Here is a 20,289-nt window from a genome sequence, read left to right as displayed (position 1 = left end):
CCTAACTCCACTAAGCCCACCACAGCGCTGATACAGTCCCTCCACAGAATATTGCGCTTTCTTTCTGCTCACTCCTCAGGGGAATCTTTCTGACTGGGAGCAGAGGGACTTAGAGGAGTGGATAACAAGTTTTCATCTTTTATCAGCAAGGCAGCTGAGAAACAATAGGAAAGAGTGACTTGTCCAGGTATAGAAGGTTGCCACCTGCAGCCCCAAGCCCTGTGTCATGGTGGCCAGAATGGCTGTCCCTGCAAGATGCATCCCCAAACCACCATCCTGCTGCAGCCGGGGAGCCACAAGGTCTCGGAGAGCAGGAGCCTGGGACTGCTTCGTGTGGAGGGGCTGGCAGGATCTCCACAAGTCCCACTGCTCTCTTGCAGGACAAGGACAGGCTGCCTGGGCTGTAATGGCAAATTGGTCCCCTTGTTTCAGGTGCAAGGTTGGGCTGATTGTGAGCCCAGGCCTGTGATGTGTCCTCAGCAAAGGAGCTGGGAGTGACTGCTCCTCAACCAGACAGAGCTCAAGAGCCACCCCATGGGGTATACATAAGGATGGGGGCTGGCCAGGACACGAAGGGTAGGTTCACTTTCAAGCCCTGACTATTTTGCATTACTCAGGTGAGAACAAGCAGCTGTAAAACATTGGCACTGCTTTTGCAGCCACTTTGCATCACAGGTGAACCAGAGCTTGAAGCTTTGGCTGCCAAAGCAAAAGCGCTGCTATCAGGTGTGTTTTCATGCTTAAACCTTGCTTTGTCCAGCTAAATAAAGCATGTTTTTACCCCCAACTTAGATTTCTTATCTCACTGCTTGCTTCAGTTTACCCACATCATTCAGTGTCCTGCTTGCTCTTTGAGCCAAAGGTACGGGAGCAGAGTCACCTGAAGGGGAGCTACTTTAATATTTCCAGCCTGACCAGGAATGAGAAGTATCAGGCATCTTGCAGGTGACTTGTGATATTTCCAGCTTATTTTCAAGGCAGTGTGGTTCAGAGAAGTTACCCAGAGCATTTTGAACAAACAGCCAGCAAACTTGGTGGCTTTCCCTTGCTGAGCTGCAGTTTGGCAGCCCTCCGGGAAGGACTGAGCAGGAGCCTGGGCAGGATCAGAAAGGTTCAGGTGTTGCAAGCAGAAACGAAGGTCACTAATCCGAAGCAAAGGTTGAGATGGGAGTGCATCTTTGAAACCTCAGCATAACACCAGCTGATTTCATGATGATGAGCACAAAGGTCACCAGCCCGCTGGTCCCTAGAAAACATGCTGCACTTGGGAGGATGACACAGCTCCTGCCCTTTCCCATTGACAGTCATACCTGAGGCTGAAGTACTGTGGTGAGACGCAGGCGGCAGAGGTACAATCTCCACTGGCTGAACCTCCTTACAGGAAACAAGTGTTTTTCCTTCAAATGTTCAGGCCATTTTTTTTCCCTTCCTTTTTACAGGAATGGTGTTAAAGTGCAGTTGTCCTCTGCAAAGTGCTTTTGCAAAAATAGTTCTTGCCCAATCTGATCCCTGTGTGCATTCCGAGTCAGATCTGCTGACTCCAATAGCCGAAACACAGTCAAACTGCTTTCTTACTCTTCTGATCTTTGCACAAATAACCAAGTGAAGCTTGGGCTCTTTTTTTTTTCCTCTGGGCATTGTCAACAGACTCAGGAATGACATGAACTTGACAGATGTCATCTAACTTAAGAACTGGCCAGTCCCTGCCTCCCTCAAGCCAACTTGCTCAATCTCTTTAGGCGTGGGAATGAGTTGGACTCTGTCTGGATCCCAGCTCTGCCACTCGGCCTGGTGAACGCTGTAATGATGCTTGGCAAACTGATGGCCAGCACGCTTCAAATTATCAGCTACTTGGGCTGGGGAGCCAATTATTCAAAACTGGGGAGTGGGAAGAAAAGAGGAAAGGGAATATTTGTACTGCTGGCCTTGAGCCATAACGCAAGTGCCAAATTTAGGAATACGGCCTCCTAGACTTCTCCCCAGGCTCAGCGGAGGAGTGTGTACGTACAGTGTGGGACCCAGGGGTGCTGCCCGTGTGGACAGGCATGTTTGTGTTTGTCACCTCCGTGTCAGGATGAGCCGGAGGCATGCTCCGCTCCCCTCCCCCTCCGCTTGTATCCTGTTTTCCCTGTGAAGGAAATCTGGGCAAGCGGGGCGGAAGAGCAGCGGGGGGTCCCGGCAGCCGCAGCAGGGCTGGGGCAGCGGAGGCAGGGCACGCTGCTGCACACCTGCCCCGTGAGGCAGGTGCGACCCAGGGGGCTGCCCGCTGCCCGTGCCCCTCCCACCACAGAGCAGGAGCCCCCAGCCAGGGGCACCCGCCATCAGACAGCTTCATCTCCAGGGGAGCAGCGTTCAGGGGAGCGTGGGGGCACCAAGGAGGGTTGTTGGAGACAAGAGGTGACACAGGCAGGAGAAGACCCACAGAGCAGGCATTGCCCCAGCCAGGTGGACTTTCCTCGACCCAATACCTTGCCTTCCAACCAGCTAATCTCTTCCCAGTGCTGCGTGGCCGTAAAAGTGATAAATGCTGGTGCAGTGAGGTCGCCAGCTCCCTGTATAGCAACAAGAATTTGCAGAAAAGAACATTGTTGTGATGAGGGAAAAGATAACAAATTAATCCTCGTGTTGTCACTCAGGCTGGGAAGGTGACTTCATGGTGTGCAAAGCAAGGGACCGAGGCAGCATTGCCTACCAGAGGAGGGAGCAGAGTTTCCAGAAGAAAGCAAATCAGCCTTCCAGTGATCCTTTCCAGTTCCCAATGTCCCCAGTAGCCATGCTCGTCTCTGGTGTGGCTCCTCTCTGACCCCATTACTCACCTGCACAGCCTGATGTCGCGGCTCCTTGCAAGATGTCCAGGAGTTGGAGCAGCCCTTCTGCAGATGCAGCAGGTTTCTCTCCACAGCACAAGGACTCAGATTTTGCACCCACTCTCTCACTCACAAGTTGCTGGGCTTAGAGACAAAAAAAAAAAACCCTGCATATGATACCTCTGGGCTTAGATGACTGCACTCTTTTAATCAGATGAGGGACTCTCCCAGAAATATGAATTTTGTGGCTTGTGCATATGTGTGGGGGATGTTCTGGGGTAGTCTGTAAAACCATCCTTTGCTTTAATTGACTGGAAAGTTAGCAGAGACTGAGAAAAGAGACAGATTTAAGGAAGCCAAGTGTTAGCACCCCATTCGCCATGAACACATCCTTTTGTAGAAGAACACTGGAGTTTCTTATGACATGTGACAATAATCCTGCACTTGACCAGGACTGTGGTGCAAGTGCCCAGAGAAGAAAGCAGTAGATAAGCGTTGAATAGGTAATGTGAAATCTGCTGTGGGCATCAAGAGGAAGCATGATCTGAGTGATACTCACATGGGATGAGGTGGCAGAACATGTCGGCTAGGTGGTGACACCAAACGTTGACTTCCAACATGGAAGAGTGTAAGCAGGACCCATTCAAGGCAGAAAGCAAAGCAGAACATGTGAACCTATGAGAAGCTATTACAGACGCTGTGCTGCTTGGACATCAAAGGTCTTGGAAAGAGGCAAAGTCTGTGAAGCGGGAAAGGGAGATGATGAAACTGTGCAGGAAAGGTGGGATGGTGGCTGGGACTTTTCATAAGCTAGTTATTGAAGAAATCCATCTGATGATCCCTGAAGTCTCACAGGGTCTGGGGATGCTGTTGGGAGTCATGGCAGAAGGAGGGATCTCGTCCTTTCACTGTTAAGGTCTTGAAGTGCATGAGAAGAGAGGCCACCTGAGTGGATTAACCCATCCAGCCCTGATGAAGATCTTGGTACAGGTCCTTTCAGAAGAAGGTACAGGAAAACCCATAGTGAGAGATATGCATAGAAACATCCAGCTCACCGCCTTTTGAGACTTGATTTTTTTTTTTAATCAATTTATGTACACAGCTCAAATTCTCAGCTGTTGTGAACGTGTGAGGCCTGAGCCACAATCAAATCACAAGAGCCGGATACATTGTCTATGAGTTAGCTAAATAAGTTCATGGCAATGAGACACCAGTTCCGGAAATTCACAGATAAGTTCAGCTGTGAGCCAAAGAGATAAAGCCCTTCATTTCAAAAGGATGACATCTTGATCACAGTTTGGGGTTGCGTGGTGTTGTGTTTGATTTACAGATGTTGTACAACACATACATTAATTTATTTGGTTCTTCAGCCTGATGAAATATCCATAATAGCTGTACCCCCCACCTCCAGCGGCTCTGGAAACAGGTCTGGGATGCTGTACGCAGATGAGTGTGTGCAGGAAGAGGGCTCTTCCACACAGGAAGGGTATTTTTATAAACAGGAAGTGTATTCTCCTACCAGATTTACTTCTGTGTCCAGTCCTCGTTTAGGTGGAACTGTCTGATCAAGGAGAAGAAAACAAGCAGCTCATTCACAGGATGGCAGAACAAGTTAGCACATGATAGAAAAACACACATCAGCCTGTTTCTATTCTCAGTACTGATTTCAAAGGGGGAGTTGCTCCACCGAGTTCAGTCAATTGACTCGAGCTGCATTCGGTAGTAAAAAAATCAGAAGGATGCCACAGTTTTTAGAAGAAAAGGCTATAATAGTAGTGACAACATAACACTTTGTTGACTTCCATGAGACCACCCCGGCAAATGGTGCTATGTATCTGCATGAGTTTGCAGAACTGAGGCCAGAAGATGTGACAACCGATGCATGCCTGACCACAATGCTGTCTCCTCCTCTTCTGCTCTGTCATCCCCTTGAAAACTTCTGCCTTACTCAACTGATGGGCTGTGGCTTAACCTGTTTTTTGTTTTTTTTTTTTAATTTTATTTTGGAAAGTGCACCTTTTGGATGCACAATGCAATGGAAGTAATTATCTAAATCAGAGATAATTCAGCCTCTGATTCAGTTGTGCATTGCATCAGCCACTTATATATGAATTGGCACATGTTGGTGGCAGCAGCCACAGTTGCAGGCTATGCCTGTGCATGCAGTCTCCTCTGTTAACCTTCGGATGAGCACTCCCACAGCAGCACTCACTGCTGATCGGCAGCCCTCGTTCCTGTCATGATGGCCCTGCTGTGTTCCACATCCACATGGCAAAGCCCAGCCAGTCCAAGACCCTGCAAGACCAGGACCAAGGGACCGACACAGGGAGGGGATAACGTAAGTGGCAGGAAGTGTGGGGAGCTGAGATTATGAGGACAATTTGTGGAAAGATAGTGCAGGAATGGGGAAGGTAGGGATGCACCTTTGGAGACCTGGTGATGAGTGCAAGGAGGCCTGGAGAGGACCAGAGGGCTGGGCCATCCATGAGAACATAACACAGGGGTGTGTAAAGTGGACCAGAGTCCAGGGGAGTACACTTGCTGTTCTCCTGGGCTGACTTTATTGCTGTTTCAAAGCTTTGAGATGTGTGAGAACAGGGGAGAGTTGCAGTCGCATCCACCTCAGCATGTCTGTAGCCTGGCACACAAGAGGGGCTGCTGCAGGTGCCACCTTGGTGGAGACGTTACCTGCCATGGCTCCTGACCTTGATGATACTGTTGAGCTGAAACATCACTGTGTGTTGCAAACAAGCCTTGCAAGGAGTCCCGCAGCAATTCTGAGATGTGCCTGCATACATCCACCCTTCCACTGCACAGGTATAAAAGTGTGAAGTATCAACTCCAGGGACAATTTATTCAGGTGAAAAACTCAGGAGAAGATGCTACAGCTGTAAATAGGTAGCTGCTGGGCGTGGATAAGAGTCTCAGGATGCGTCCACCCAGCTAGGACTGCTTTAAACTAGCTTTCCTGGGTGCTGCCAGCCGTGGGGCAGGAGCTCAATCCAAATGTCCTCTAACACAGAGGAAACTCAGCCTGGACCCCAATTTGAAATCAGTCAAGCCTTTTTCTGTAAGCTAGGTCAAATCAGATGAGCAGGTATAAATCCTACTCTTCCTTTGACTTCAAAGATGACCAGGGGTAAATCTGGATTATACTTTGTCATTCTGTCCCCATTTTCCAGCCTAACAAGCCTGATCTAAACAATGATGTAGGAATGTGCAGGAATGTAACATAATGTTTGCTTGTACTCATGTCCCTACATGCACACAGGAACCATACATGCACAGCTTTACTGCCTGGTGATGTCAGAAGTGCACTATAAGTATTTTTTTCTAACTAGAAATCCCTGAGAAATGTTGATCATTTCTCTGCTGGAGCATGCCTTTCTGGTGAAACAAGTGAAATCCAGATGTGACTGGAATGTGAAACAGCTCTGACCCATATCTTGATGGTCATTTCTTCCCCGAGCTGCTTCTCAGGGCTGCTGGTGCCCTCTTCCTTACCCACTCTGCAGAGTCACTTCCAGCCCTGCAAGAGGCACGTGTGATCTCCAGGCCATGAACCTTCCCCCTTGCCAAGGATGCCCAGCCTGCTCTTCCAAAGCAGTTGCAAGTTTCACCCTGTTTTGTCAGGCCAGTTTCTTTTTATCTGTTTATGTCTAGACCAATTTATGACTAGATGAGTTTAGTGGGAAAAACTACACATTTCTTACATAGTTCTCCTGATTTCTCAGAATTTGAAGCCATTTTTCAGAGACCTAATGGCATTAGAAAGCAAAGCATATCTGCTGCATTCAGATTGAAACAGCAAATTATTTTTTTCAACTCTTCCTGATTAAATCCTGTCTAGTTTGTCAGCGCACTTCCAAGCCGTACATTAGACAAAATTCCTTGTGTGCTTGGGCTGTATCTTCAGGCATCTCAAAATCAGCAAAGACCACGGGGCTGTGCTGGATTACACTTGTCGGAAATGCAGGGGCTGTAGCTTGCTTCTGTCAGCAGAGCTGCAGAAGAGTCTGAGACCTTGGGATGTGTGGATTTCAAAAAGTGCCAAAATACCTTAAAAAACAAAGCAGAAGGATTACTCACTGAGATTTCATTCACATATTTACATACTTATCCCCATCAAATATTAAAAAAAAAAAAGCACAGAAATTAATTCTGGGATAAATTCTGCCCTTATTAGTACCTGTGCAGTCCAGTGACTATCTGCTGAAGGGGACTATGCAACAGATGCTGATCTGCAGTGCAGCAGAGTGCAGTGAGAGTTGTTCTGATTTTATACTGATGTGACAGAGCTGAGTATGGCTCTTCAGGACTCCAGGTGTTGCTGGAGTAATGCATGTAATGTCCGAGGGAGCTCTTTGGAGGAACAGACAGTCCTAGGTGGATTTAGGGATATATAGGTATATTAGTGCAGTGCTCTTGCTGCCTGCCTCTGACTCCAGGGTTTTTTGATTTAGCAGATATGTGCTACACACATGACATACTGGACAAGACATTTGGGTACCAGTGTTCCTTCTTACTACAGCAATGGTGTCTTGCTTGTGCCAAACATCAAACCCAAGGTCCCCTCATCAAAGACAGATGATGCTACCCAGCACTGTAACATCTAGGAGGGGGAGCAGTGTTAAGAAATTAGGGGAGCATCTGAGAGCACCGTTTAGCAAGGGTGCTTGACCATAGAGCTCTTTCTTCCTCAGTATGCAATGTGCCACCTCAGAACTGAAGGTGCTGAGCAGCCAGACTGACAGCCAGAGGCCAAAAAGCTTGGGGATGATAGGTCTGATGCCACAGTCTGCCCCTGGCCAAGCTGACGATTCCCCGAACTAGATCTCACATAAACCACAAACCAGCTCTGTCCAGCACTTGGACTTTCCCCTCCCTGTTGCACCTCTCCTGTCATAAGTGCATTCAGTGGCTCCCCGCCCTGCACCTGGGGCAGAAATCAGTGACACCAGCCACAAGTCCCTCTTCTTTTGCTTTCCCATTGCTAGCCATGCTCAATCACCATACCTGGGCCAATCTGCACGGAGCCTGATATCCCAGTATTGCACAAGCGGACCTGGGAGGAGATAACTGGAGGTGCCTATACCCAGGATACACCTCAGGTACCTGCTGTTTCAGTAGAGTGACAGATTAGGTTTAAAGGCACGATGTCCTCTCTTTGCATACAGCATGTATAATGCATAGCCCAGCCTGCGTCACCTGTGACCGGGAGGCGATACAGGGCATTTGCAGCTCTGCTTCTGCTGTGAAATGCTCTTCCACAGGGGTGTTTCCCATGTCTGAGGCTTTTATCTCTGCAGTCGTCGAAACATGGTGGAGTGTGGGTCTAGATGCTGAAATTTTATCTATAAAAGTTGGTGGTCACTGATAATTCAACCTCCTCTTCTTTAGTTGGCATTTGTCATTAAATAAACAGTGTGCTTCCTCTTTCTCTCAATTTGATTAGTGGAAATCAAGAGCAATTCCGGCTCAGTGTCAGCTTAAAACAGAAACTGAAGGCCTGGAATATTTTTTGTTTGCAAGGAGAAGTTAATGGAGGAGCAAGGTGCCAGATCAGCAGCCCAGGGGACTCTGGGGTTTACTCAAAAATGGCCTAATTCCCAGCAAAGTGTCTGTGCCTAGTGTTTCCTATTAAATGGCCCTGCATCTCCCAAAGGCTCCTTGCCAATAGGAAATGCTAATCTCCTGCACGTAGGTAGGATTTCAGGCACAACTGACTCTGCAAAGCTTTCCAGAACAGGTGCACGGGGAGCTCAGCGCTCAGGAAACCCACAGCCTCAGCTGGAGGAGAGGTCAGTCCACCCAAGCCCACCAGGTATTCAAGCTCTCCACCACCATCATGGTGATGGCTACCTCTCTGGAGAAACTGGACTAAAGTCACTGAGTCCTTTCCATAGCTCTCCCCAAAAAGGAACATGAAAAGAGAAAATAACAACAACAAAGGATGTAGCTGAATCTCTGCGCTTATTATTAGCGGAGGAAGGGCTGGGATTAATCACTCCCGCAGAAGCAGCTGTAAAGGATGGAAGTAGTTGATCAAAGTGGACTTTGTTATTCCTGATGTATCATTCTGCTGAGCAATGAGAACTAGCGTGGGGCACTAGAGCTTCAAAAGGACTTTAATGACTCCAAGGCTTGAACCAAGGACACTGCTGGAACTAATTGAGAAGGAAATCCAGGGCAAGGTGGAAATGATGGAAATGAGTGCTTTGGTCCGAGGAATTTTTCCACATCTTTCATTTCCTAATTCCATACCTTTGAGGTAATAAAATTTACAGTGGTGGAAAAAAAAAATACTGGGACAATGGGAAATGTTCCTTTGTGGGATGGGGCTACGTGTGGCTTGGCTGCACCTGATTGCTGCACTGCTGTGTGAGGGGACCAGAGGGCACAAGGATCCACACCATTTCACGCTCCCGAGGTCTGACCAAACTGCAGTCCCTCTGCCTCCTCCTGTCCCAGAATAACCCCTCCTATTGCTGAGCAGTTGCAGAGCATCTCTGAGACCTGGGCAGGCTCCCTTTCCTCCTCACTGGCCAAACAGATGCACAACAAGCGCCTTCTGCATCTGTGGGGGGTACACTTGTCATGGCCCCTCTGTTAGCTGTGGTGACAGCAAGCCACCCTGTGCTGCTGCTGGGGGCTGCAGTAGTAAGCCATGACTGAGTATGGAGGACCTCTGAATATTGACTGAGAATGAGCCATGGGGAGCCTGACTCGTCCACGCTGAAACTCCACTGACTTGGTGGAGCTCTGCCGTATATAAGCATGGCCCCATGTCTGCAAGGCAGACCCTAAGTTGGAAAAGAAATACATGCTCTAAGGGGTAGCTTTGTTAAGGACACATCCACCATGTCCCTCTCTTCTCTCTTTCCTTCCTTCCTTCCTTGTTTCTGTTTATAGAGCAAATGGATCCAAAAGAGCATTTCCTACTGAGCAGCGCTACCTTCTCTGAGACAGTCAAGGACGTGTTGCCCAGAAGTAGGCCTTTTCTCCTGCTAACAAAGTATTGGTCCTCTTGAAAGAAAGTCCAGAGCACATTCTTATTCATACAGACTCTGAGTCTATCAGAGGTCATCTTAGCACCCTCACGGGGTAAATGATTTGGTGCTTTTCATAAGCCTTGACTGCCATGGAGACAGGATGGCATCTCTGAGGTGGTTCAGATACAAAGCTTCATCTATAGACACAAACCCTTCTCAAAGCACTACACTGAGTCAGCAGCCCTGCAGAGCTACAGTTTGCTCCACCCTTACATGATGTGGTCCATCTGCCTTCAAAGAGTATGTGACTTTTCTGAGTGAGGAAAGAGTAAAAAGTGTGTCGGACTCTCAGTAAGGAGAATGGTGGGTGTCAGTGGGTCCTGAATCAATAATCTGGTGGGGTGAGTCCTTCTTCTTCTGGCAAAGTCCACAGCATGAGGCTATGTGCTAGGCAGGCATCTCTTGTGCCAGGAGATTCAGGCATATACTGGGTATGCTGGATAGCCCTGGAGCTGTCAAGGTAGTGCTCTTCTTGAGCAGTAGTAGGGTTTCGAAACATTAGACCTGATGCTGAGCTCTCTCCTCTTGGCTTTCCACGAACCTGGCCTTGCAGCAAAAAGCTCAGATCTTCCAAGGCACAGTATGGACACTTTGAGCAACAGCCAAGAAGACGGATGAAAAGCAGGAGGCCTAAGGGTGCAGTATGCTTCAGTCTGCTTTCAAGTCTTCTGCTCAGCTCAGCATGTGAACATGGTTGTAGGTGGACATCGTTGGAGCCCTCTTCTGCTCAGCTGAGCGGAGCGCAGCAGCACCTACCTCTGCCTGATCCATTGCTATTACCAGAAACAGAGGGACACAAGTGTCAGAGTTTATCTTCTCTGTCATTTTCTCCCTTTGCTTCCAGCAAAGACCTATGGCTCTGTTTCTTGTCACTTTTGTCAGGAAGAATCCAGTTTGCATTCTGTGGTTAAAAGTCAAAACTGAAAGCATTTCCCTCCCTTCCCCTTCCCCAAATCCAGCAGCTGTTGAGTCGGCTGTTTTGCTTTCTCAGCCTAAACATGCAGCAGCACATTCTGGTGAGGGGCAAAACAAACAAACCTCTGGAGAAGATTGACAGGATGAGAAATAATGAACCAGGACTATGTGCCTCAAGAGGGAATCTGACACCCCGCATGCTGGCCAGGGAACTTGCGTCTCGACTCTGTCACAGCATGCTCAGCACCGCGTGGACTCGGGGACCCAGTGGCTAAGTCACATTGTGCTGGGTGTGTTGCAGGCAGGGCAGGAGCTTTTTGGCAGAGAGGAGCATGTGCATTTTTGGTGGAGTGGAAGTACTGCAGGGAAATACCATGCTGTACTTGATGCAGATGGGACCCCATGAGCTACCTCCTCCAAAGTAGCTGGGGTGGCTTTTAGCTGCCAGGGAGGGATGGAGCCTTGTCCTGCTTACGACCCAGAGCCCACCTGTAGCATCAATGCACCGTGACTCAGTGTGTTCAGAGTCCTGCTTCCTCCCTCCCAGCCTGCTTTTCCACTCCTCTACAACCGGCAAGGTGGACCAGGCCTGCATGCAGCTGTCTGCATCCCCAGGGACGTGACATTAGCTGGGACAGGGAACTGCCACGGCTGCATCCCCTTCCTCCTCCTGTGAAGATATTCCCTGGGGGAGCACCTGATCCATGTCGTAAGAGCATCAGGACATGCTGAGCTTCTCCTCTACTCCTGTGTCCTGCAAGAGGCTGAGGAAGGCAGGTGTCTCCAGAGGTGAAGAAACTTGGTACCTCATGCTCCCTTTTCCTGACAGCAGGAAGGCTGTGGGAAAGGAGGATCCCACTCAATCCCACCCTTATAGTCACAGCCAGCAGGCTCTTTAGCAGCCCCCAAAACATAGCCTTCCACTGGCGGGAGGGGCAGGGCAACCAGGCTGAGCTTCGTGGTTGCCAACAGCAAGGTCTGGCAGAAAGCAGGCTGCAGTGGTGGGGCAGTGATTCCTTCTGCAAAGCCCCTTGAAACACCCCATGTTCCTTGTAGTCAGCAGGCAGATGGGGAGAGCTGGGACTCCAGGGATGGGTTGGAGGAAGCAGAGTCTCACAGCCTCAGCAAGCACAGCTGAGTGGGTGGACTATGGCATGCTGAGAGGGAATTGCCTTTGTTGTTTCAACACAAATGAATTCAGAAATTTGGTTTCTGGTGATGTCCTGAATTCTGCCCTCAGTGTCACCAGCACTCCAGCTCCGCCAAAAGAAACACTGTTGCCTGACCAAAGAAAACTGAAGCCGTCGCCAGCAGCAACCACCGGCTCGCACCCAGCTTCACACCAGCACCCTCCTCCTTCAGGCCCTGGTATCCTGGTATCTGCTCTGTTTAGGCAAGCAACTTGAATAAACAGTTCCTCTGCAGAGCAGCCAGCTAACACCATCACACAAGGAACACCGGAATCCCAGCTGTCCCCTCCACAGGCAGCCCGTCAGAGATGGCTGAAAATGGAGGCAATGCAGCGCAGACAGCATTGCCAGGCACTCAGCAAGGCTAGTGTTGGTTCCCAAGCAAACGCCTCGATGTTTGAAATATGCATCCTAGCTGGAAGCTGCATTGAGGGAGGCAGGAGCACCTCTGTCTCTCAGAGCTGAGGGGCTCTGGGGCATCTGGAGGGCAGCAGCTTTCATATGTGTCTAAGGATGCTCTGCCTGGCATGCATCCACCTGGACTCCTACACATTTGGAAGATGTGTAGAGCTGATAGGGCTGATTTCTTCCCCAAATGACTCCATCAGCAGTGGGAGCTACATGATAAGAGCTGTTTGCTTGGATTTTGGAAACATCTTCCTGTGAGGTCTTTTTTTCTTTCTTTCTTTTTTTTCTTTTTCCCTTCAGGGGAATGAAGGCACAGCATGAGCCACATGAAAAAGCCAGCAGATCCAGACAGGAGCTAGTGGAAAGAGGGAGAATGGGCAGTGACATGGATTTTACAAAGCGGGAGAGAAAAGCTAATATGGCCAATAAAGTTAATGCCGGTGACAAATTAAGGCAAGATCAGGTGGAACAGTTTAGCTGTGTGTCTTAGGCTGAGGGTAATGGGAAGTATTCATCTGAGGTCAATTTGGCAAAGGCCAGGCCTCATACAAGTTCCTCAGTACAAAGGAGACCACAGGCCCTTCCCATCCCCTGATCAGCTCCTACTCACAACCTTGAACCGAGCTACGAGCTTTAAATTTGTGGCTATTTCACAGTCTGCTGGCTGCCCACCCAGCAGGGCAGCTTCCCTGGCACACTGCTGGCGGAGGACAAAGGGACCTTTCCCAGGAGACTTCCTGGTCTCACAGCACAGCGCAAACACCCAGGCTCAAGAAAGCGAAACTTCAGTCGTTTCAGCTGGCCTGGTGGAAGCCTCCTGCTGCTGCTGGGGAAGTGATGGTGCATGCAGATCAGCGAGCAGGTCTTTGTGGCAGTCCGGAGCAGCACTGCCATGAGTCTGGGCGTCTGTGCTCCGCTGCCCTTTATCAAGAGGCAGACTGAGGAGCAGCCACGTGCGTGATGGCAGAGAAGAAAAAAGGGCTGCAGAGGCAGCATGCCTGTAGGAGCTGGTGTTTCTGACTCTCCCCAGAGAGGGATGCTCAGGGTTTAGGGGCTCAGAGGGAGCACATCTTCTTTGAGTGCAGCTGCAGATCAAGCCAGCAGGGGTGGGATCCTTCAGGTATGCCTTCAGGGTTGGCTTTGTAGCTGCCTTTCACACCTACCACCTCTTCTGGATTGCTGAAACAGAAGCAAGAGGGTTGGATATGGCCCCTTGGTGCCAGCAGTCATACAAACACCCAGACCAAGCTGCAGCACTGCACACTCTCTCCTCTGGGCCGGCAGAAGGCACGCACCTTCATCGAGGCTGCCAACATAGTCCACCTCTTCCTAACTGGACCTTCGCTCTGGCCTGCTCTGAGCGACTCTGCGGGGCTCGCTGCTGCAGTAACCCTGCAGCCTTTCCAGCCGTCCTTAGCAAGGTTCATATTCATCTCCCACAGGGCAGTTGCTGAGTGACTCCCACAACATGCCATGTGATGAAAGCCCAGGTCAGGACACCTCTGACCCTGGCACCAGCCACCCAAAGCTCAGCTGGCAGGGAAAGACCAAGCCTCCTGTGACCATGCTGGTGACAGCCCCTGAGCCTCCAGCACTGGGGGCTGAGGAGCTGCAGCACTGTATGGGCACCTCCAAGACCTGTAAGACTGTTTCTGTGCTTTTCCTTGAGTGATCTCTTCTTTGCCCAAAGAGAACGAGACCAATGCTGCCTTAGCACAGCAAAGGGAACTTGGGCTGCTTGACCCCAATGTGAGAATCCCCCAGCCCAGGGAGCAGGGGCAAGCAGCATCCCTGGCCATCCAGCTGCTGACGAAGGAGGCATCCCAAAGGTGCCCAGACACAACGCACAGGGGTCAGAGTAGCGCTGCTTGGCCAACTGCTCACCTGGCTGCTGGCCTAGGAGGCAAAGAGGGAGCCCACTGCTGTAGCACGTGTGATGCTAGATCTAAGGCAAGGTCTTGCTGGAGAGAGGGAGGGAGAGGATCACCTGCCGGGTTGTGTTTCAGCGTTGCACACTGGTTTAGTCTCTTATCCCTCTCTCTGCGGCACACCTCCAGCACAAAGGATTTGACACCAGGTGATTATCTGAAACTGGAGACACACAATGTTTATGCATCTCTGGTTACAGATATTATACCCAAGCCTTTGCTCTTGCTGATCATGAGCGTGTTGCCCCGTGGTTTGTGTTTTTTTGTTTTTTTACATAATTAATGCAGTGAAATGAAAATACTGTCCACATAACTATGAGGATGTCTGATGCCCAAACATAACTATTATTCCATTTTAAGGTGACAGTTGTGTGAGGTAGTCTTCACTTTTAATTATTCATGTCTTGAACATGGCATAGTTGCACACATTTGCTTGGGGCTTCTCCGATTATCGGCTATTGTCTGTTTCTGGATCTGAGGCTTCCCCGAGGTTGGAATAGAAATTTTCACCAACTGCCTGAGCTACACAGATGCTGCACATCTGTTTGACAGTGTTTACTATTTGCAAGACTGTTTTAAATAAATAACGCTTTCAATCTGAATGTTTGTCGTCTTGGTCGAGATGGCTTCCCCAAGCTTTGCTCCTATGGCAGGAGGAGAAGGGAAGAAGTGAAAAAGAAAGGAGGAGAGAAGCAAGCAGGCAAGAAAGGAAGGAAGATGGAGCCAAACTGAGCTGCATGCTATCCCAGAGTTTATTAACATTTGATTAGCATAATGAATATTCAGCCCCATTATTATCTTATTGTTCCTCTTTGCATAGTATTTTAAGTATGAGAAGTTTCTTCTGTGGGTTTTTTCATTGGAAATTTTGACCCTGGAGAAATAATTTCTCCTTATCGAAAGAGCCTAAGACTAACGATTAGGGGGGAAAAAAAAAAAAAAGGAAAAGGAAAATATGTTGCAAGACTGCTCCTTGCGTGTCTCATAAAATCCAAAGCCAAACAATTTCTATCATATATCTGTAACTTACAGGGGACTGTTGACCAGGGTACGGTTTTAAAATATGTGTGTGCTCTGTGTCTGTTGTTATCTTTATACGGCAGTAGTGCTACGTTTCAATGCACCGATATCTAACCCATTGGTGAAATTTATTTTGAAGATTATTTAAGAGGTGGATGTCAATCTGAAACGGCACCATCTTGGAGGCAGGCCAACTTCTGCGGCTGAAATGCAGATCAGCACGAGCGCCTGCACCCCGCTCAGCCTCACGATCTGCCCCTGAGGCAGAGCTGGAAGGAGATGTGGGGAATTGTTCCTGAAAGATCCTGGCTCCCGGGATGGCGGTGGGACGCAACCTCGGTGCAGCCAGGTGGGCTCTCCCTCGGTGCTGCCCGGGGCAGGCCCCTGGCATGGCTGCCCTGCGGCTGAGACCAGCCGTTGCTCAGTGAATCATCCAGATCACGGGAGGGATGAAGGGGGGAAGGAAGAGGAGCCGCAAGCATTGATTTATTTTTTTTAAAGCCCTGGCGTTCTGGCTGAGGGCAGCCGTGGCCCCACACAGCAACCTGTAGTCTGGCTGTGCCGCACTCCCATTGCCCACAGCTGGGGCCACCAGCCGCCCATTGTCCCCCACCGCTGCATAGGGCTCCTCATACACTGGCTCTTTCATGGGGGAGAGGGACCTGTGTTGCATGATGGTGGCCAAGCATGTGGCTGGTGCAGTTTTACTGTGGGATAGAGAGGGGTGCACCTTGCACCCCTCATCCCCACTCCCCATCATTGCCTCAGGTGGGGGAAGCGGGGGCCAGAGCCATGCCCTGGGAAGATCTCCGAGTGGTTTTCTCTTCAGATCAATGGACATGCTCAGGAGAAAAAAAAAAGGAACGGAGGAGCCGCTCGCCAGTGGCAGGCGGAGGTGGCTGTGGGGGCCCGCCGCCAAGGCAAACAAGGAAGCCACCTGATGTGACTGGGGTCAGATAAGAGAGCCGTCACTTCAGGAGCAGGTGCTTCCTGCGACGCGCGCCCAGCCCAGCCCGCAGCCTGCCTGCTGCCCACGGACACCCGTGTTCGCTGCTCTCGGCCCACCTCTCCTAGGAGTGTGGGGTCTTGCAAGGAGGGGTTGGCTGCACACCACCGGCATCTGTAATCATGGGGAGCAGGTGATAGAGGGTTGCTGTAGTAGGGAGCTATGGGGATGGCTGACTGGGGACGCTGATCCTCCTGGCCTCAGCCGGGGACGGGGAGCATGAGAGGGGTTGCTGGAGGCACCCCAGAGAGTGAAACCGGGGATTTGAAGGACATCTGGGGTGTCTCTCCACCCTAAACAAAAAGTGAACTTTGTAAGATGCTGAGTCTGCACTGCATCCCTCAGAGCTCAGGGGATGAGTTTTGTGCCTGCAGGGTCCAGATAAAACCAACTGAGGCCTTCAGGAACTGGTTTCCTTCTTCTTTATACAGCTAAGCCTGTACCCAGTGCAGGGGAGGACCTTGCCTGGTGCCCCAGAGAGACCCAGGTGTGTGAGGAGCCTCCGAGGGCCCCCAGAGCCAGCCCTCCCCAGCCTGGGACAGCCCCCAGGGTCCCCTGCCTGAAGGCAAGGGGCTGGCTGCCAGGGGCCCCGCAGCCCGCAGGAGGAGCTGCAGCAGGGTTACGTGGAGCAGCATTTCCTGACAGTAGCCTCCTCCGTATGCAGCAATATAGATCATATTAATGAAGAAGGATGAGGTCAGCACTTCTTTTTGGGTCCATGTCAACTGTACTTCAGCAATTCTGCTCTTTGTTTACTGCCATCTCTCTTTTTTCCCTCCTAGTAAAGTCACATTTACTGGAAAACATGGCTCCCCCATATCTTTAGAAGTACTCACATATTTCCAGACTTGTCTGAAATGAAAGAAGGGATTAAATAGGAAACCCAGAGGGTGTCTCCCTGTGCACAGTCAAGATTGGAACACCAGCATTCAGGGGGAAAGCTGGGGCCAAGTCTGGTTGGGAAGGTTGTGCAGCTAGGTAGTCACCTCGTGCTGTGGTCTGTAGCACATGTCGCACAAGGCAACAACAGACCAGGGCATGCATATCCCAACAGCCATGTCCTCACTCTCCACTTTAGGAAATCCATAGGTGACAGAAAACATATGGGGAGAGAGGAAGATATTTGGGAATATACACAGTGCAGCTCCCTCAGGATATAGGTATGTGATGTTATCCTTAAAGACATGGAAGAGAAGCAGGACACAAAGAATAGCAGACGGCATCTGCTAATGAGTTGTTCTTCTTAACTGGGCATAAAGTGACTGATGACAGCCTTTTGTTCAACAAGTTAGCATTTTACCATGTCACTTTCTAGTAGTAAGAGAAGATCCATAGTCTTGTAGAAATGAGCAGAAGGGCCCTCAAGAGGTAAATCTGGTCCCACTCAAGACTAAAGGTGGACGCCAGCCTGTTGAGGTTATGCTTGGGATTGTATGAAAAGATGAGAAAGTGTTTTCATGAAGAATACTTACCAAGGGCTACAGGAGAACTCAAGGTTTGAACACCATGTCTATTCTCCATCTCTGACACTGATTTGCCTTGTGAATTTGGATAAATCAGCTTTGCAAAAGAAGGATAAAATAATAACTGCCTAGCATAATCTAGTGGTCCCAGGCTTCACTGATCACTTACTCTCTGGCAGATAAATATGCAACTCATTGTGAATGGGAGAGAGAAGTTTTTCAGAGGTGAATGGGTTAACACTGTAAAGATGTCTGGGAGCCCTGGGTGATTAATTAGCACCAGACCAAGTAGCAGAACAGAGCAGAGCTGAGAGGAGATTTGTACCTGAGGGCTCTCTACTGGCTGATGAGCAAGCAGATCAGAAAGGCCAGATGTAACCATTACAAATACGATTGTGCTTAGAATGTCAGAAATTTCCAAAACAGGCAGAAAGGCCATTGTATTCCAAATAGTGCTCAAATGCCACCTCACTCGGGAAGCCCTGCATGTATTCCTCTGATCACGCAGGCACATCAATGGCATCTCTGCTGGATCATTTTTCCTAAGGGGTCTACTTTAGCTCTAAAGTATGGTATTTGCCTTGGAGAGCCTTGGGGGGCCAGCAGTTTGCTCTATCAACCCATCAGCAATATATGCTGTATGCATCTCTTCCTTGGGGTGGGCCAGCTATTTCTGCATCTGAATGTACTTTTTGCTATCAAGTTCTGGTTGAAAGACTTACCCTCTGAAGGCATGCATGTTCAGTGTCCTCTCTGCAACCAGCTTTAGCAGCAAGACAGCGCATACTGCGTAGAAGACGACTTCCAAAGGGCACATTGTATAACATAGCACAGGGCAGAGGCACCTAAGCAAGCTCCAGATGTATAAACGTTGGTCAAAATGCAGTCTAAGGGAAAGAGCTTGGGGTTGACCCTGGGCAAATGGACTCACCCAAGATGGAAGCCTCAGCTTTCTCACCCTAGGTGTGAGGAGAGCATGCACCACAGCCTTCTTCAGCCTAGTTTTCCATGCCTGTCCCTTGCTCTAAACCTCTGATGCTTTGGTACCTGATACCCCTGGCTGTGCTATCTTCCCCTCACAGTCTCTCCTTTAAAGAGTTGCTCCTGTGTATTATCTGTGGTCGCTTCCTTTTTGCTCCGTTCCCAAACACCAGGTCTATTCTTGGAACGTCCGGCCAAAGCGCTTGTATTGACGTCAAAATTACTCAACAGTTATTGTCAGGAAGGACTTGATTTGCATTTGAATAGGGTGGCTTTTTAATGTCTCAGAAATAAGATGCTGTTGGGGACAATGTCTGGAAAGATTCCCCAAGGTAAATGTAAGGAGGCAAATTGCATGCATGTCTCTTCTTCTAAGGACTTCTCAGGTGGCGTCAGGGTGGGAAAAAACCAACCTGTGTGGAGTGGAAGAGTATGGCTGCTTTCTCCAGAAATCCCCTTCCTGCACTCTGTCCTCAAGGCCTGGCAGGGAGAGCACAGTGCTGCTCTGACTTCCTGCCGGGGAGGAACTTCAGAGCTCACAGGCCCCTCTTGAAAATACTGTGGCAAATGTGAACCAGTCACTCATGGATGTTCCCGAGGAGGAGGGGAAACGGAGGTTTATTGGGGATTTTCCTGTTAAAAAAGTGACCAGCGTTGTTCTCTTTTTTGCTGCCAAGAACTTGGATTTGGATGCACCTTTGTCAGTCTGTGTCCCAGAATGGTCCCCTAGGTAAAGGGTGGGCTGGGGATCTGGAGGTCTCGGCAACAGGATTGCTATATCAACACTCAAACCTAGGACTGTGAAGTCTCCTCAGCCTTTCACATGCCTGAGGAGTCGGTGTTACGTCCCTTGCTCTTTGTTGTGTGGCTGATGCCTCAGATGAAATCTTAACACCACCATCTTGTCTGTGCATGAGGGTTAAGACAGCCAATCACGAACATGTTTGGTGAATCTAATGAACGCAAATCACAACTTAAGACTTGCTAGCTAGAAGAAATCGTTGCAGGAAAAACACTGACTCAGACCATGGGACAGGACTTCAAGCTTTATCAATCAGGGTTTTTTTTTTATTATGGTCGTGCCTAGGTTTTACCACATTTGTATAGCTGGATGCCCAGTGCTTTTGTCTGCATGCATGATTGTAAGTAGAAAGTTTCTCACTACCCATAAGCTGAAACGTCCCTTCTCCATCTGCAGGAGGGAACTGGGTGCTGTTCTGCTGCTACCAGTTCCCTGTGAAGCAGAGTGTCCTTCAATGCAGATGTGCAGAAAGGTTGTCCTTTAATGCAGATATGCTCACATATGGTGAAAGGGAGCATGGGGACACGCAGGGCTACATGAACTAATACCACCTAACTGATATTCTGGGCTTTAGTCTCCCTAGTATTAGAAGTTTCTGGCGTGTGGAACGTGAATGGACCCGGCTGCTCTTCTGCAGGGGAAGATACAGCCTGGGACTCACCCAGACAGCTCTGATCCGTGGTGTGTTAGTTTTTAAGCAGCTGTGCCACTAGAGGT

General features: G+C 49.6%; 1 long non-coding RNA gene across 2 annotated transcripts; it reads right to left on the bottom strand.

Moving 5' to 3' along the window:
• Positions 1-6,445: 6,445 nt before the first annotated feature.
• Positions 6,446-18,846, bottom strand: LOC147600558 (uncharacterized). Of its 2 annotated transcripts, XR_015258712.1 has the most exons (3): positions 18,721-18,846; positions 18,512-18,634; positions 6,446-6,866 (listed from the first exon to the last, which is right to left on the bottom strand). It is a non-coding gene; the product is annotated as an uncharacterized LOC147600558 (long non-coding RNA). The 2 variants fall into 2 exon arrangements; XR_015258711.1 differs by having other exon boundaries at positions 18,512-18,813.
• Positions 18,847-20,289: the final 1,443 nt, after the last annotated feature.

The sequence above is a fragment of the Chlamydotis macqueenii genome, chromosome 5 (genome assembly GCF_036417535.1).
Source record: "Chlamydotis macqueenii isolate bChlMac1 chromosome 5, bChlMac1.mat, whole genome shotgun sequence".
Taxonomy (NCBI): Eukaryota; Metazoa; Chordata; class Aves; order Otidiformes; family Otididae; genus Chlamydotis; species Chlamydotis macqueenii.
The sequence above is the reverse complement of the archived record's forward strand: the minus strand, read 5'-3'. Positions and strand labels throughout refer to the sequence as shown.